Consider the following 19532-nt stretch of genomic DNA (forward strand, 5'->3'; position numbering starts at 1 on the left):
TCCCATCGACTTAAGTACTTTTGTTCTTATGTGCCTCTAGGCTGGACTAAGTCCAGCGCCGCCAATAAGGTGAAACATTACATTGCATTTGAAGTTTGAATTCAGTGTACACCACACATAACACAATGTAAAAATAAACTTCCAGAAAACTATCAAATCCATTTTGATCGCTTTATAAAACCAGCAAACACCAATTGAGTTGACAATAAAATGGGTTTAAGGCTACTCTGAATTAGCTATCAAAAATCTAAATACTTTTTTTTTTTCCTTTGGGGTTAGGGTTGTACGGTATACCGGTATTAGTACAGTACCACAATACTAATGAATCATTTTCAATACTATACCCCTATACCGCCTCTAAAAAGTGTCGGTCATCTACCCTCCCACGCCCTGTCGTCGTCACGTCGTGTCATCGCTGGTTTACGAGCAGGCGAGCATGTTCGGCAGCACACAATCACAGAGTACTTACAAGCAGACACAGTGTGTGGACAGAAAAAGGAGAACGGACACATTTTGGTTTAAAAACGAACAATAAAGATGAAGTTAACACTGAAACGCCCTAAGGAAGAGGTGTTTTGAGACATGGCTTTCGTAATCTGCAGTGTTTTAGCTACTTCTAAATCACTAATCCTCGCCTCCATGGCGACAAATAAAGTAAGTTTATTACAAGTGTCATCCCTGCAGGATGAGGAATAGCCAAACATGCTTCACTACAAACCGTAGCTCACCAGTGTCAAAATGTAAACAAACGCCATTGGTGGATCTACACCTAACATCCACTGTAATGATACCAAGTACATGAGCATATCTCGTCGATACTACTATGATTATGTCGATAATTTTGGCATCAGAACATTTTATTTTTATTTTTTTATTTTTCTTTTATTTAGATTATGTCTATAAACTCAGGAAATATGTCCCTGGACACGAGGACTTTAAATATGCTGGTATCAGTATCGGATTGATACCTACATTTGTGGTATCATCCAAAACTAATTTAAAGCATCCAAACAACAGAATAATAATTGATTATTACATGTTAACAGATATGTAGATAGAATGTTAAGAGAAAAAAAGCAGATATTAACAGAAAATGAACAAGTAGATTAATAATTCATTTTATACCACTTGTCCTTAATAATTTTGACAAAATAATATAATGATAAATGACACAATACGTTACCGCATACGTCAGCAGCTAAATTAGGAGCCTTTGTTTGTTTACTAACTATTAAAAGACAAGTTGTCTTGCATGTTCACTATTTTATTTAAGGACAAACTTGAAATAAGAAACATATGTTTAATTAACCTCAAGATTTGTTGTTAAAATAAAGCCAATAATTCCATTTTTTGAGTTCCCCTTTACTTAGAAAAGTATCGAAAAGTACCTAAAAGTATCAGAATATATTTTGGTACAGTTTATTGGTTTCGGGACAACACTACTTGGGGTGTTTTATGCATAAGTGGAGCAGCTGAAAAAGGCCGCGCAACCACAGCATAAAATGAAGGCACATATGTCTGCCGCGTTTGTACATCCTAGCTCTCAGATTTTTTTTGTGGGGGGTTTGACGAATACAAGGGGGTGCTAAGAAAATAATCAATTTTCAAGACTTCAGTTTTCCTTTTTTCCCCCCCCAATAAAATCAGTTATGATACAAAGCACAAAGAAGTTTGATATAAAAGTAATTTTAAAACAAATTTGATTGAGGGTTATTCAACAAAATAGGCAAGCCTAACACAAGCGACAATGGCATATCTCATGCAAAGATGACGGCTATAGCAGCCCAGTACTGTGCAAGTGTTCCACTTGCATATGGTTGTGTGACTAGAAAAATAAAAAGGTAGCTCATGTGCAAGTACAGATTTAAACCCTTTCATTCTCGTTTTGCTCATTTTAGATCAGACTTCAGTAAGATTTTGGAAAAAGAAACATTGTGTAACCCTCATGAAACCATCATTTACTGATAGTTTGACTTTCTGGCTGTTGCAGACAAAAAGCCTGACTTTTTATAAACAATTCGGTACACTTTATATTTTAATTCATATCCTTTTGTATATTATTGCTCTGTATTTCATTTACCGTATTTTACGGACCATAGGGTGTAATGAATTATAAGGCGCACTGCCAATGAGCGGGTCTATTCTATTAAAGGGGTCATATTATTAATTTTTTTTTCTGAATTAAAAACACTGTAATGGTGATAGTTTGGTCAAAATGTTGCATAAATCATATTATACAGATCATTTTCAAGTCGATTTTTGACAGTCGCTTCAAGATGCGCCGTTTTGTGGGCGGTCTTATTTACGTAGCTCACCTTCGGGAGCTAACTGTTTTAATGACTTTCAGAGTTTTCTTCAATCAACAACAGAGCAGCATCTCCTCAACAAACAACAATGCTGAAAATGTGTCCCGTGAAAAACCGTACGACGGAAACTCTCTAATAACTAAAGTTCCGTGGTGCAATAATGTAAACTCACTACACCGGTATGTTTTAGCGTTTCCATGGCGAGTTTACTGACAGATATAAGTAAATAAATAAATGATAAATGGGTTGTACTTGTATAGCGCTTTTCTACCTTCAAGGTACTCAAAGCGCTTTGACACTACTTCCACATTTACCCATTCACATACACATTCACACACTGATGGAGGGAGCTGCCATGCAAGGCGCCAACCAGCAGCCATCAGGAGCAAGGGTGAAGTGTCTTGCTCAGGACACAACGGACGTGACGAGGTTGGTACTAGGTGGGATTTGAACCAGGGACCCTCGGGTTGCGCACGGCCACTCTCCCACTGCGCCACGCCCTCCCTAAGAACTTTACACCACTTTATATTACAAATAGCAATGTATGTTGCAAACAGCCCCTTTCAAACAAACTACATAGATGCCGACTGAGAATGGGCCCTCTGCCAATTATGAAGAACCTGAGAAAGACTCTTTTAATTGAAAAGTTCATGTCGAAGTATCGGTATTGCCAACAGTATCCCAGGTTGATGCCGAAATATGCAGCATTACATGAATCACCTGGACGCCAGAAGGAAACAACAACTTTCCAGTACAAAGGCCACATACTATTTATGTGCTTGAATGGGAACATTATCACCAGACCTATGTAAGCGTCATTACATACTTTGATGTTGCAGAAAAAAGACCATATGTTTTTATAATGGATTTCCGAACGCTAAAAGGGTGAATATGGCGATTTAAACGCCTTTCAATTGTTCGCTGTCGGAGCGATGACCTTTCACCCGTGACGTTACAATGGGAAGCAATCCACCATTTTCTCAAACACATTACACACACAAGTCAAATCAGCTCTGTTATTTTCCGTTTTTTCGACTCTTTTCGTACCTTGGAGACATCATGCCCCGTCGGTGTGTTGTCGGAAGGTGTAACAACACAATCAGGGACAGATTCAAGTTGTCTTACGTGGAGTGTGCATCGATTAGCACGGCATGCTAATCGATGCTAACATGGCAGAATTGGCAAGAATGTGTGGATATCCTGCGACACTCAAAGCAGATGCATTTCCAACGATAAAGTCAACGAAATCACAAAGGTGAGTTTTGTTGATGTTATTGACTTATGTGCTAATCAGACATATTTGGTCACGGCATGACTGCCAGCTAATCGATGCTAACATGCTATTTAGGCTAGCTGTATGTAAATTTGTAGCTATATTTGCATCGAGCCTTTCCCTCCACCCACTTACCAATCGACGGATTTAAGTTGCTCCAGTGGTCAAAAGATGCAATCGTTGGTTAGAAGGCGATCGCCGAATAGCTTCAATAGATATTCGCTCAATAGCTTCAGTTTCTTCTTCAGTTTCATTTTCGCTCTCTGCCTCCTCACTCCAACCATCCGTTTCAATACATGCGTAATCTGTTGAATCGCTTAAGCCGCTGAAATCCGAGTCTGAATCCGAGCTAATGTCGCTATATCATGCTGTTCTATCCGCCATGTTGTTTGTATTGGCTTCACTATGTGACGTCACAGGAAAATGGACGGGTGGATTTACAGAAAGCGAAAATCAGGCACTTTAAAGCCTTTTTTCGGGTAAAATAAAAAATAAAAAAAAATTGAAAAATAAAATAAGCCACTGGGAACTGATTTTAATTGGTTTTAACCCTTCTGAAATTGTGATAATTTTCCCCTTTAAGTACAAAGAACTAATGTATCTCTACTTGTTTTAAGTATATTTACCTTAGTTTAAAAGTACAGTGCTGTCTATTGATGCAATGTATCTGTATAATAATTATGTCTAGAATGTATCAATATGAGAGAGGATACCTCTTAGCCGTTCATCTAAAAAAAATGCAGTAATAAAGCCATGTGCAATGGTGTCAACAAACTATGATAAGAAAATACTGCAAAAATAATGGCTGCAATTTAAATTGAGGCTTACGGTATTGACATTTATTTCCTCTTGCCTATATATTTAGCACTTTAGATATGTTTAATCGCTGTTCATTTGCTTGCCTTTGCTATGGGGTTTTTTTTAAGTGCAATTTTACTGCCACTCTCAAGCACATTGAATTGCCCACTCTTTGAATGGTGCTATAAAAATAAACCTGTCTTTTCTTGCTTAACTACTAACTCTGATCTGCCCTGGAAAATCTGGCAATGAGTTGGCCACCTTAAAGTAAATAGAAGATCCGAAGCCGTGTCTGTCCCTGCAGAACAACCATCGGTCTTGATCATTGTGATCGAAATGTGTCTTTATGATCGTTTATTGGGCAAAGTCCAGTTTAAAAAAACATTATCTCCTTGTTACATCAGTCAGATTAGGACACAAGTTTATTCACACCAGTCAAACAGAAATAAACAACATTTTAGCTTTTTTCTCCGTTGCGCCCTCTGTTGGGTTGGACGAGGCATTTCAAAAGCATCTGTGTCTGTCTTTAAAAGACACATTTCACTTGAATGTGATGCCGAACAGCTGGTGAAATGTTCCAAACAATTACATCATGCCGCCAAACTTTCACATGCACACTTTCTTTTGTGCGTGGTTTAATCGCCTGAATTAAGCTCGTCAAGTGGTGTAGTATGTGATAAGCAGCCCCGCGGGACCAGTGGGAGCCCAAAGAAGCCTCTTGTAATGAATGGTTGGAGCTCTACTGATGCACGGCAATCATTACCAGCCTGATAATTACTCTGGATACCTCTGTGGACTGCGTGTGTGTGTGTGTGTGTGTGTGTGTGTGTGTGTGTGTGTGTGTGTGTGTGTGTGTGTGTGTGTGTGTGTGTGTGTGTGTGTGTGTGCGCGTTTGTCAAAGTGACATATGGGGACATTTTTATGAAATTTCACCTTACATATGAGGACATGTTGAAATATGAGGACATTTTCCATGTCCCCATATTTCCCGCAATGCTATCGTGTTCTAGACCCTCCCAGCATGTTCCCAGACCAAAAATCTCTAAAGTCTTCATTTGTCAAATTTTCAGAAAAAGTGTGTGAAAGTGTGTGTAATTTTTTGGGTCACTTTCGATTTTGCCCCCAGTGGCCATCTTTGCTATTATGACACACACACACACACACTTGTCCTCATATGTCATATGTCCTCATATGTCGTGTGGGGCAGAAACTCACACACTCCAACATTTGAAAAACATATAATCATTACAGCAATGAACATACTTTTGAAATCTAAATCAAATAACACATTTTCAACTGATCTGATGATCTCAACCTTTTTTATGTTAGTTTTATCTATTCATTTGGTTTATCTGGAGAGGATTTGGGCTAGACAATCAATAATAAAGGGATTATGGTGATGATTTAATCGGTTTGATTCAGTATTTTACTGTATTGGGCTTTTTTCTATTATGTTGTCTAAAATACAATGCCGCACAATAATTACTTTAAATGTGCCTGAAAAAAAACCTTCAACCTTGATTGCGACAAAGGCGATAATTCAAATGGAATTCAAACTACATACAGTATTTAATATTTTCAAATGGTTACAATAGCACATGATTTTGGTATTTTTATCTTTGGGACAAATTTTGGATTCAATTGGGGATTGTTTTTGGAGGTATTCACTTCACATTGTATTCAAGATGGTTACTTCCGCCCACTGTGAAGAGTCTCGGCGTCTGATTGGTCCAATTTTCAGTTAGGCGCCGCCTGATTGGCCGTTGGATGATGTCTGATCCTAACAGATGGCTAAATCACTAGTTAATTATTTTCCTCATGGAAGTTATACAGCTCACGTATCACACTTAATATTGAATATATATAAAAAGGGTTTTCCAAAAGGACCATTTATAATCGAAATACAAAACTTCACACACGATTTTGAGCACAACAGAGTGCTCAGTGAACAGCACTTCCGGGACCTGCATCACCGGAGGGGGACATCTATCTTGGCCACAAACCATCTTTGACAGTCTTCGGCAGCATGGTTGAATCAGGTGAGCATAAAATGGAGTTTAACGTAATTAAATTGACCAATGTTTTTTAACATAGGAAAATAGTTCATTGTAAACAACAGTTAAATGTTTGTTGTTATTAATTGCAATCAGATTTGATTTTATGAGGTCAAATTAAGCATTTCAGTTCTGGGCCAAGGCCAAGGCATTTAATTTTTTTTTTTAAAGTTGCATGGAAGATTATAAGTAGCAGTGATTGTCACACACACACTAGGTGTGGTGAAATTATTCTCTGCATTTGACCCATCACCCTTGATCACTGCTAGTAAACCTTTTCTTAATTTTAAACAAGACAGACTAGAGTTCTTCAAATTGTTTATACTTTTTCTCAAATACAAATATTTCAAGCTGATAAGCACTGTGGAGTAGGCATGTTACTGATATTGTTACATTAGTTCTTTGTTTGAGAAGCTTCATGTCTGCACTGATCCTAAATTTAACAGTTTTTGAAGGGTTTGGTTCTTTGTTGTATTTCTGTGTCACTGACTTTTTTCATTTTTATGTGTGGATTTGTTAGGCGCATCAACACATGATATAGACATCGTGCCCAAAAGAAGAGCGAGACGTAATCCTGAGGCTGAAGCTACCGAGTTTATTTGATCTGGATGTGACAAGTCTTGTTTTAAGGCCCAGTGGATCAATGATTGGAAAGGTATGTCTTGTTATGTAACATATCAATGGTAACTGTATCAACATCTCATTTGGATCATTTCCTTACAGTCTAATAGAGGTTGTATTATATGGCTTTAATTAGAAGTGTTTGGAATAACAGCGTTCCACGTCCCAAGAGCTAGCTTCTGTAGCCGAGGATCGGACCGCCAAGTGCCCTGCCTTCGGCTGCCGCCCAGCTCACAATGCACCCGACCTCTATGGCCCCTCGGAGTCTTGTTCACGAGTGGGGGAAGAGTGGATCGTGAGATCGACAGGCGGATCGGTGTGGGGTCTTCGGTAATGCGGACGTTGTATCGATCCGTTGTGGTGAAGAAGGAGCTGAGCCGGAAGGCAAAGCTCTCAATTTACCGGTCGATCTACGTTCCCATCCTCACCTATGGTCATGAGCTTTGGGTCATGACCGAAAGGATAAGATCACGGGTACAAGCGGCCCAAATGAGTTTCCTCCACCGGGTAGGGGTGCTCTCCCTTAGAGATAGGGTGAGAAGCTCTGCCATCCGGGAGGAACTCAAAGTAAAGCCGCTGCTCCTGCACATGGAGAGGAGCCAGATGAGGTGGTTCGGGCATCTGGTCAGGATGCCACCCGAACGCCTCCCTAGGGAGGTGTTTAGGGCACGTCCAACCGGTAGGAGGCCACGGGGAAGACCCAGGACACGTTGGGAAGACTATGTCTCCCGGCTGGCCTGGGAACGCCTCGGGATCCCCCGGGAAGAGCTAGACGAAGTGGCTGGGGAGAGGGAAGTCTGGGTTTCCCTGCTTAGGCTGCTGCCACCTCGGAAAAGCGGAAGATGATGGATGGATGGATGGATGGTATAACAGCGGTATATGAAAACGATGTTACTAATGCTGTTACTTTTACCGGTAACGAGTAAGCTAATAACTTTTATGTACGCTACAACGCTGTTACGATGCCTTTTATGTAATGTGGCATGCTACTTTTGATGTGATTGTATGTCAACAAGACAGCGTTAGAAGCACAGAAGGGTTAGTGCAGGTAATATCTTTTTACTAATGAAAGCAACCCCCGGAAGTAATTACGAACACGATATCAAATAGAAAGAGGCCTCATCCACACACAAACAAAAACATTCAACAGAACTATCTTAACTGCCACTGCTAAGCTAAAAAATACAGCTGAACTATTCTGCTATGTCTGGGCGCTGAAGTCCCACGTCACTTGGCAAAAGGCACAGCTTTTTAAAGGCACACACACACTCTGCTCTCATGAAATGTCTCTCAACTGCATATGCTAGATATTTAAAACTTTTCTTTTTCAAGTAACACATTAATTACAAAACCCGTTTCCATATGAGTTGGGAAATTGTGTTGGATGTAAATCCAAACGGAATAATTTTTTTTACAAATAATAATTAACTTAGAATTTCATGGCTGCAATACGTGCCAAAGTAGTTGGGAAAGGGCATGTTCACCACTGTGTTACATCACCTTTTCTTTCAACAACACTCAATAACCGTTTGGGAACTGAGGAAACTAATTGTTGAAGCTTGGAATGTGGAATTCTTTCCCATTCTTGTTTTATGTAGAGCTTCAGTCTCCTCTGTCGTATTTTACGCTTCATAATGCACCACACATTTTTGATAGGACTGCAGGCCGGCCAGGAAAGTACCTGCACTCTTTTTTTATGAAGCTGAACACGTGCTGAATGTGGCTTGGCATTGTCTTGCTGAAATAAGCAGGGGCGTACATGAAAAAGTCGGCGCTTAAATGGCAGCAAATGTTGTTCCAAACAGATGGGTAACTTACAGATGTGTAAGTTACCCATGCTTTGGGCACTAATGCACCCCCATACCATCACAGATGCTGGCTTTTGAACTTTGCGTCGATAACATTCTGGATGGTTCGCTTCCCCTTTGGTCCGGATGAAACGGTGTCCAATATTTCCAAAAATAATTTGAAATGTGGGCTCGTTAGACCACAGAACACCTTTCCACTTTGCATCAGCCCATCTTAGATGATCTCGGGCCCAGAGAAGTCGGCGGCGTTTCTGGATGTTGATAATTGGCTTTCGCTTTGCATAATAGAGCTTTAACTTGCACTTACAGATATAGCAACACACTGTATTTAGTGACATTGGTTTTCTGAAGTGTTCCTGAACTCATGTGGTGATATCCTTTAGAGATTGATGTCGGTTTTTGATACAGTGCCGTCTGAGGGATCGAAGGTCACAGTTATTCAATGTTGGTTTCCAGACATGCCGCTTACGTGGAGTGATTTCTCCGGATTCTCTGAACCTTTTGATGATATCATGGAGCGTAGATGTTGAAATCCCTAAATTTCTTGCAATTGCACTTTGAGAAAGGTTGTTCTTAAACTGTTTGACTATTTGCTCACGCAGTTGTGGACAAAGGGGTGTACCTCGCCCCATCCTTTCCTGTGAAAGACTGAGCATTTTTTGGGAAGCTGTTTTAATAGCCAATCATGGCACCCACCTGTTCCAAATTAGCCTTCACACCTGTGGGATGTCCCAAATAAGTGTTTGATGAGCATTTCTTAACTTTATCAGTATTTATTGCCACCTTTCCCAACTTGTTTGTTGCGTGTTGCTGGCATCAATTTCTAAAGTTAATGATTATTTGCACCAAAAAAATGTTTATCAGTTTGAACATCAAATATCAATCAATCAATCAATGTTTACTTATATAGCCCTAAATCACTAGTGTCTCAAAGGGCTGCACAAACCACTACGACATCCTCGGTAGACCCACATAAGGGCAAGGAAAACTCACACCCAGTGGGACGTCGGTGACAATGATGAGAACCTTAGAGAGGAGGAAAGCAATGGATGTCGAGCGGGTCTAACATGATACTGTGAAAGTTCAATCCACAATGGATCCAACACAGTCGCAAGAGTCTAGTCCAAAGCGGATCCAACACAGCAGCGAGAGTCCCGTTCACAGCGGAGCCAGCAGGAAACCATCCCAAGCGGAGGCGGATCAGCATCGCAGAGATGTCCCCAGCCGATACACAAGCAAACATATGTTGTCTTTGTAGCATATTCAACTGAATATGGGTTGAAAATGATTTGCAAATCATTGTATTCTGTTTATATTTACATCTAACACAATTTCCCAACTCATATGGAAACGGGGTTTGTACTTAATTTAATAATTATTTACATTTATGAAAGAGTAATTCTGTTTGTAATAGAATTTTTAGTCAAGTAACGACTATTATTATTGCTTTTTAAAACAGATATTCCAAACATTGTTAATTGATAAACTGTTTTATCAGGATATGGTGTATTTGCTCTTGCATCAATTTAAAAAGGTTCTTTTGTGGTCGAGTACCGAGGGAAGTTCATCTCAAGACATGAGCGGGACAAGAGACAGAAACCCTCTATAAATATCTTTACTATTTATCTGGCATTATATGCTCATAATGTTAACAACAAAAAGTGCTGATAATGTTATAATTAATAAGTTCTAACATTATTTTTATGTGTTTTGTTGCAGACACCAACTGTTGATGTTCTATCTCAACATTCTCCAGATTCATGTGACCGATAAACCGACTTCATCCCTCCAACAGGTTATTACTTGACTATTTTACTATCCATCCATCCATCCATTTTCTACTACCTGTCCCTTTTTTGGGTTGGCGGGGTGTGCTTGAGCCTATCTGAGCTGCATTCGGGCGGAAGGCGGAGTACACCCTGGACAACTCGCCACCTCATTACACGGCCAACACAAATAGACAACATTTACACTCACATTCACACACTAGGGCCAGTTTAGTGTTGCCAATCAACCTATCCCCAGGTGCATGTCTTTGGAGGTAAGATGAAGCCGGAGTACCCGGAGGGAACCCACGCAGTCACGGGGAGAACATGCAAACTCCACACAGAAAGATCACGAGCCCAGGATTTAACTCAGGACTACTCAGGACCTTCGATTTGTGACGCACATGCACTTACCCCTGTTCCACCGTGCTGCCCTATATCTGCTAAAAACTTGACACAACCTATACTTCAAAAGACATTTAATCCTTTTAACCTCTCACAGATCAGTTTATATGACAACATTTTTTAAGCGTACATCCATCTTAGTCTGTGGAATTTACAACTCATGTTTAGCAAAACAGGAGATGTTACAGGTCAGCAACATGAATTCTATATGTGATCACTTGTCATGTACTCATATTGTTTGAACTAAAAAAGACTTCAGTGTGTTTCATATAAGGTCCTCATATTTTTCTGAACCACATTAGTGTGTGTTACAATGTTTAATTCAAAGCTTTAAAATGAGTGTTTCAATCCAGGTCCTCATATTTTCTGAACCACATTTTAGTGAATGTTACATTCTTAAATAATAGTCTAAGAGCTAAAACGCTATAATAATCTTTACTGTTTATGTAGAATTATATGCTCAGAATATTATCAACCAAAAGTGGTTGTTAATGTTATAATTAATTAGTTCTGACATTATATTTTTGTGTTTTGTTGCAGACACCAACTGTTGGGGTTCTATCTCAACATTCTCCAGATTCAGATGTGAGCGATAAACCGACTTCATCCCTCCAACAGGTTATTACAAGTCTATTTTTACTATATCTGCTCTAAATGTGACCCAACCTATATTTTGAAAGACATTTATTAATTTTAATCTCTCACAGATCAGTTTATATGACAACATTTTCGTAAGAGTACATCCATGTTAGTCAGTAAGGAGTTTGGAACTCATGTTTAGCAAAACAGGAGATGTTACAAGTCAACAACATACATTCTACATGTGACCCCTCGTCATGTCCTTATATTGTTTGAACCAAGAAAGACTTAGGTGTGTTTCATATAAGGTCCTCATATTTTCTAAACCAGATTAGTGTGTGTTACAATGTTAATGTCCAAGCTTTAAAATGTGTGTCTCAATTCAGGTCCTCATATTTTCTGAACCAGATTTTAGTGTGTTTTATATTCTTAATTAATTGTCTAAGAGCTGAAACTCTGTAATAATCTTTACTATTTATCTGGCATTGTATGCTCAGAGTTTTATCCACAAAAAGTGCTGATAATGTTATAATTAATTAGTTCTGACATTATATTTTTGTGTTTTGTTGCAGAAACCAACTGTTGAGGTTCTATCTCAACATTCTCTAGATTCAGATGACAGCCATAAACCGACTTCATCCCTCCAACAGGTTATTACATGTCTATTTTTACTATATCTGCTCTAAATGTGACCCAACCTATATTTTGAAAGACATTTATTAATTTTAATCTCTCACAGATCAGTTTATATGACAACATTTTCGTAAGAGTACATCCATGTTAGTCAGTAAGGAGTTTGGAACTCATGTTTAGCAAAACAGGAGATGTTACAAGTCAACAACATACATTCTACATGTGACCCCTTGTCATGTCCTTATATTGTTTGAACCAAGAAAGACTTAGGTGTGTTTCATATAAGGTCCTCATATTTTCTAAACCAGATTAGTGTGTGTTACAATGTTAATGTCCAAGCTTTAAAAGGTGTGTCTCAATTCAGGTCCTCATATTTTCTGAACCAGATTTTAGTGTGTTTTATATTCTTAATTAATTGTCTAAGAGCTGAAACTCTGTAATAATCTTTACTATTTATCTGGCATTGTATGCTCAGAGTTTTATCCACAAAAAGTGCTGATAATGTTATAATTAATTAGTTCTGACATTATATTTTTGTGTTTTGTTGCAGAAACCAACTGTTGAGGTTCCATCTCAACATTCTCCAGATTCAGATGTGAGCCATTAACTGACTTCATCCCTCCAACAGGTTATTACATGTCTATTTTTACTATATCTGCTCTAAATTTGACCCAACCTATATTTTGAAAGACATTTATTTATTTTAATCTCTCACAGATCAGTTTATATGACAACTTTTTCGCAAGGGTACATCCATGTTAGTCAGTAGAAAGTTTAGAACTCATGTTTAGCAAAACAGGAGATGTTACAAGTCAACAACATAAATTCTACATGTGAGCACTCGTCATGTCCTTATATTGTTTGAAGCAAGAAAGACTTAGGTGTGTTATATATAAGGTCCTCATATTTTCTGAACCAGAAAATGTGTGTTACAATGTTAATGTCAAAGCTTTAAAATGAGTGTCTCAATTCAGGTCCTCATATTTTCTGAACCAGATTTTTGTGTGTGTTACATTCTTAATGAATTGTCTAAGAGCTGAAACTCTGTAATAATCTTTACCCTTTATCTGGCATTGTATGCTCAGATTTTTATCAACAATAAGTGGTGAGAATGTTATAATTAATTAGTTATGACATTATATTTTTGTGTTTTGTTGCAGAAACCAACTGTTGAGGTTCTATCTCAACATTCTCTAGATTCAGATGACAGCCATAAACCGACTTCATCCCTCCAACAGGTTATTACATGTCTATTTTTACTATATCTGCTCTAAATTTGACCCAACCTATATTTTGAAAGACATTTATTAATTTTAATCTCTCACAGATCAGTTTATATGACAACATTTTCGTAAGGGTACATCCATGTTAGTCAGTAGGGAGTTTGGAACTCATGTTTAGCAAAACAGGAGATGTTACAAGTCAACAACATAAATTCTACATGTGAGCACTCGTCATGTCCTCATATTGTTTGAACCAAGAAAGTGTGTTTCATATAAGGTCCTCATATTTTCTGAACCAGATTAGTGTGTGTTAAAATGTTAATGTCAAAGCTTTAAAATGAGTGTTTCAATTCAGAAAATGCAGTGCCTCTTGTTTACAGCCGGTTTTTGCAGCGCTGTTTTCATTGATCAAAGTATTTTTTCGGTGGTCGTGTTTTTGGTACATAACTTGTAAATAGTGCGCAAATAATAGGCTATATTTATATAAATACATTCAAACCCCGTTTCCATATGAGTTGGGAAATTGTGTTAGATGTACATATAAACAGGATACAATGATTTGCAAATAATTTTCAACCCCAATTCCGTTGAATATGCTACAAAGACAACATATTTGATGTTAAAACTGCTAAACATTTTTTTTGCAAAGAATTTAGGGATTTTACCATCTACGGTCCGTAAAATTATCAAAAGGTTCAGAGAATCTGGAGAAATCACTGCACGTAAGCGATGTACTGCATTAAAAACCGACATCAGTGTGTAAAAGATATCACCACATGGGCTCAGAAATACTTCAGAAAACCACTGTCAGTTACTACAGTTGGTCGCTACATCTGTAAATGCAAGTTAAAACTCTACTATGCAAAGCAAATGCCATTTATCAACAAGACAGAGGAACGCCGCGGGCTTCGCTGGGCCCGAGCTCATCTAGGATGGACTGATGCAAAGTGGAAAAGTGTTCTGTGGTCTGACGAGTCCACATTTCAAATTATATATGGAAATTGTGGACGTGGTGTTCTCCGGAACAAAGAGGAAAATAACCATCCGGCGCAAAGTTCAAAAGCCAGCATGTGTGATGGTATGGGGGTGTATTAGTGCCCAAAGCATGGGTAACTTACACATCTGAGAAGGCACCATTAATGCTGAATGGTCCATACAGGTTTTGGAGCAACATATGTTGTCATCCAAGCAACATTATCATGGACGCCCCTGCTTATTTCAGCAAAACAATGCCAAGCCACGTGTTACAACAGCGTGTCTTCATAGTAAAAGAGTGCGGGTACTTTCCTGGCCCGCCTGCAGTCCAGACATGTCTCCCATCGAAAATGTGTAGCGCATTATGAAGCGTAAAACACGACAACTTAAGCTTTACATCAAGCAAGAATGGTAAAGAATTCCACTTTCAAAGCTTCAACAATTAGTTTCCTCAGTTCCCAAACGTTTATTGAGTGTTGTTAAAAGAAAATGTGATGTAACACAGTGGTGAACATGCCCTTTCCCAACTACTTTGGCACGTGTTGCAGCCATGAAATTCAAAGTTAATTATTATTTGCAAAAAAAAAAAAGTTTGAGTTTGAACATCAAATATGTTGTCTTTGTAATGCTTTCAATTGAATATGGGTTGAAAAGGATTTGCAAATCATTGTATTCAGTTTATATTTACATCTAACACAATTTCCCAACTTTTATGGAAACGGGGTTTGTATATATATTAGTGCTGGGCAATGATTAAAATTTTTAATCGAAGTTAATCGCACTATTTCTCTTATTAATCGCGATTAACTGCATTGTATACGCAAAGCCCAATAATGAATTCAAAAGTAGTGTGTAGTGCACCTTTATTGGAATATTCTCCCACATGAACAAAAGCGCCAAAACATTTGTTGTGCAAACACAATTTAAATCAGTCCTTGTTAAACAGTAGCAGTTAAATAGCAAATTTTATGAAAATCAACTCCAAAAATGTAAATACAAACATTTAAGCTTATTGCCACTGCCAGGGTATTTAAGTTATCTTGTTTGTTATGGAAAATAAATATAATCTACATACAAATCTCTGAGCCACAATAATAACATCTGAACAGGCAATTTCTGAGGTAACAGCAGAAACATTTTTTTTTTTATCAGGGATCTTATGTTTAAAAAACTTATATTATAGGTAGTGCGCTGTTTTAGGGAATTTTTGATCAAATTATCCGTAGTAGCAATATTAATAATGTTGTGTTTATTCTGCGTAGTGGACTTAAAATAATTATGACCATATCTGTTTGCTTGGTGCTTTTATAAACTGAACGCATATACATGGTACTATATTGTAATGTTATTAGCCAGGGGAAAAAAGAACTACCCTACCCAGAATGCAACAGGAGTGACGAGCATGCGCGGTAGCCCGGGATAGGTTGTGTCGCCATGACGGCATCTTGTATGTTGTGATATGCAGGCTCTGAAAGCAAATGTTAAGAACTCAGCCAACACTCCTCGTCTGCATTATTCATAAATAGACGGACAACACATATACTCCGCTGCTTCACAAAGCACAATATGTTAAATGTTTACTTTTACAGTTTTCTAATTCTTCCTTTCAGATTGACAGCAGGACAAATCGCTGGAAGTGGGTATGTCTCAAGCTTCTTCCACTTGGTCCACTCCAAAGCGGGGTAAATAAATAATCCACATCATTTACTAGAATATTATATTACGTTTTGCACCTTTTCACTGTGTTATAGTCATTATTCCTTCAGTAATAAATTGTATTTTGTCTCCTTTATGACAGCTGCAAAGGGGAAGAAGTGGAAGCAGTTGAATGACACATGTTGCATTTTGTAACTGGCAACAAAGTACCAGGTAAAAAAGATTGTGAAGCCTGCCTCCATAAAGAACTAGTAGCTCTACAGGACAGAGATTGGCTTGCCATCAAGTACTACATCCATAACAGAATTATATTAAAAAAAGGGGAAAAAAATGTTTTCCCACATCTTCTGTGGTAGTTTGAGTATGTTACCAGCAATTAAAAAAGCAAAATAAACAGCAAGCGTTTTGTATTTATTCCAGATAATTCTTAGCGACAAAATCCACAAAAACAATTCAGTTACACTTAGTCGACAATTACATTTTTACCCATGTTTCTTTTAAACTCTTCTTGGTTTTAGATTACAGTAGCATGGGATTGGGATTTTTTAAAATGACAACACATCAACTAAACGAACTCAGGTGGTTTTGTTAAGTCTCTGATGTCATTAGCCTCATATGTCACATGAACCTGAAATCTTTAACACTCTGTGACGTCATGGTCATCATATGTCACATAAACTTGAAATCTTAAACACTCTGTGACGTCATGGTCATCATATGTCACATAAACTTGAAATCTTAAACACTCTGTGACGTCATGGTCATCATATGTCACATAAACTTGAAATCTTAAACACTCTGTGATGTCATGGTCATCATATGTCACATGAACCTGAAATCTTAAACACTCTGTGACGTCATGGTCGTCATATGTCACATAAACTTGAAATCTTAAACACTCTGGTCTTCATATGGCACCTAAACCTGACAAGTCCTCATATGTACCATAAAAATCAGGTTCAGAAAAAAACAAAAGAGTTGCAAAAATCTCAATAGACCACTGTGTTTCTAAAATTCTGGTTCACTAACCGTCTGATTCCCAGGCCTGTAGGACCATTGGAAAGGCATGTCCCCATATGTCACGTTTTTGTCATAAGTCCTCATATGTCACCCAAACACGTATGTGTGTGTGTGTGCGCGTGTGTGTGTGTGTGTGTGTGTGTGTGTGTGTGTGTGTGTGTGCGTGTGACGCAAATAGAGCACATAACTTGTGGGGACTGGGAGAGAAACAGATAAGCAATTTGTTTGTGTGTGTGTGTGTGTGTGTGTGTGTGTGTGTGTGTGTGTGTGTGTGTGTGTGTGTGTGTGTGCCCTAGAAACGCCCTGCTCTGGCTTTGCACTCATATTTATCCTTACAATTGCAAATACGAGCGCATGCATGGATACGAAAGCAATTCTGTGGTTCAAACAAAACACAATGTAACTGGCCTGATTAACAAAATTGCGTGGATGCTGACAACAGTAACTGCAAAGCCACATATCACTTTCTAGAGCATCATATTGGTATGGTGTCAGAAGTCTTGCTCATGATTGGTTGAAAAGTTATCTTGGTGGCAGAGAACAGTATGTGCATATGAACAATGTAAAGCAGGGGTCTCAAACCCACTCGCTGGGCCGCGAGAACATTTTTCCCCTTAAAAAATGTTTGCATACTCCTCAGCATGTCTAGTTGTATAGTGACGTTTCAAATTATATTCCTTGTGCACCGCAACTTTTTCTGTGCAAATGAGACACGTCGGGGTGCCCCTGTGCTCAACAAAGGAATATTGCATCCCCCACTTTTCCTGGAATTGTCTTTGCTCACCACTAACCTTTCTCTTCACTGCAGGCTTTGAAAAAGACATGTTTGGGGTTGTGGAATATATTTGTATTTAGCTGACGCATGACGAATAATGTTATTTCTGCAATGTGTGTTGTTCCGCTTTTCCTCCCTACAGCAACACGGCGGTCAGCGGATAATAGCCTGGAAAGTACTGGGATAGCGAGCGCAAAAAAGTGACGGCTCCTGTAGTGTTATCTGGCATCATATTGAAATATATGCAGGGTTCATCGTGTGAGGCAATGCAACTTAAACAATAAAAAAACAAAAAAAATTGAATTGGTCCGGGTTATCGGGGGCTGTTTTTACTGACGGACAGATGTCGCAATGTGACTGCAGCCAGGCACGTAAGAAAACCCTCGTCTCCATGGCAACGTCTCTGTCGCTTTCACTCACTTGCCGCTTTTCCACTAAGGCAGGAGTAGGCAACCCAGAACGTTGAAAGAGCCATTTTGGACCCAAATAACACAACATTGTCAAGCGCCATTCATATAAAACTCGCGGGCCGCACTAACATTAAACTTTCATATTGAGGTGGGGACCGCAAAATAACGTCTTGCGGGCCACAATTGGCCCGCGGGGCGCATGTCTGAGACCCCTGATGTGAAGTATTGAGACACTTGTGATTTAGGGGTTTGTAAATAAACATTGATTGATTGCTTGATTGAGTGGAAGTTTACATACACTTGTAAAGAACTTAATATGGCTGTCTTGAGTTTCCAATCATTTCTACAACCCTTTTTTTTGTGATAGAGTGATTGGCGCACATACAAAAAACATTCATGAAGTTTGGTTCTTTTATCAATTGATTATGGGTCTACTGAAAATGTGACCAAATCTGCCGGGTCAAAAGTATACATACAGCAATGTTAATATTTGCTTACATGTCCCTTGGCAAGTTTCACTGCAATAAGGCACTTTTGATAGATATACACAAGCTTCTGGAAAGCTTCTGGTTGACATTTTGACCACTTATCTTGACAAAATTGGTTCAGTTCAGCTGAATGTGTTGGTTTTCTGGCATGGACTTGTTTCTTCAGCATTGTCCACACCTTTAAGTCAAGACTTTAGGAAGGCCATTCTAAAACCTTAATTCTAGCCTGATTTAGCCATTCCCTTACCACTTTTGACATTTATTTGGGGTTATTGTCCTGTTGGAACACCCAAGACCCAACCTTCTGATGATTTTAGGTTGTCCTGAAGAATTTGGAGGTGATCTTATTTTTTCATTGTCACATTTACTCTCTGTAAAGCACCAGTTCCATTAGCTTCTGGTTGAATTTTTGACCACTCTTGACAAAATTGATGCAGTTCAGCTATATTTGTTGGTTTTCTGATATGGACTTGTTTTTTCACCATTGTCCACACCTTTAAGTCAAGACTTTGAGAAAGTAATTCTAAAACCTTAATTCCTTTACCACTTTTGACGTGTGTTTTGGGTCATTGTCCTGTTGGAACATCCAACCGCGCTGAAGACCGGGCTGATCATTTTAGGTTGTCCTGAAGAATTTGGAGGAAATCCTCGTTTTTCATTGTCCCATTTACTCTTTGTAAAGTACCAGTACCATTGACAGCAAAAACAGGCCCAGAGCATAATATTACCACCACCATGCTTG

The 19532-nt window shown here is 38.6% G+C and overlaps 2 long non-coding RNA genes across 2 annotated transcripts; both read left to right on the top strand.

Moving 5' to 3' along the window:
• Positions 1–5916: 5916 nt before the first annotated feature.
• LOC133559901 (uncharacterized) lies at positions 5917–12191 on the top strand. The gene is made up of 4 exons (XR_009808319.1): positions 5917–6416; positions 6952–7086; positions 10580–10655; positions 11572–12191. It is a non-coding gene; the product is annotated as an uncharacterized LOC133559901 (long non-coding RNA).
• A 413-nt stretch (positions 12192–12604) lies between these two features.
• Positions 12605–16491, top strand: LOC133560731 (uncharacterized). The gene is made up of 4 exons (XR_009808511.1): positions 12605–12871; positions 13404–13481; positions 16052–16123; positions 16240–16491. It is a non-coding gene; the product is annotated as an uncharacterized LOC133560731 (long non-coding RNA).
• Positions 16492–19532: the final 3041 nt, after the last annotated feature.

This window comes from Nerophis ophidion, linkage group LG10 (genome assembly GCF_033978795.1).
Source record: "Nerophis ophidion isolate RoL-2023_Sa linkage group LG10, RoL_Noph_v1.0, whole genome shotgun sequence".
Classification (NCBI taxonomy): domain Eukaryota; kingdom Metazoa; phylum Chordata; class Actinopteri; order Syngnathiformes; family Syngnathidae; genus Nerophis; species Nerophis ophidion.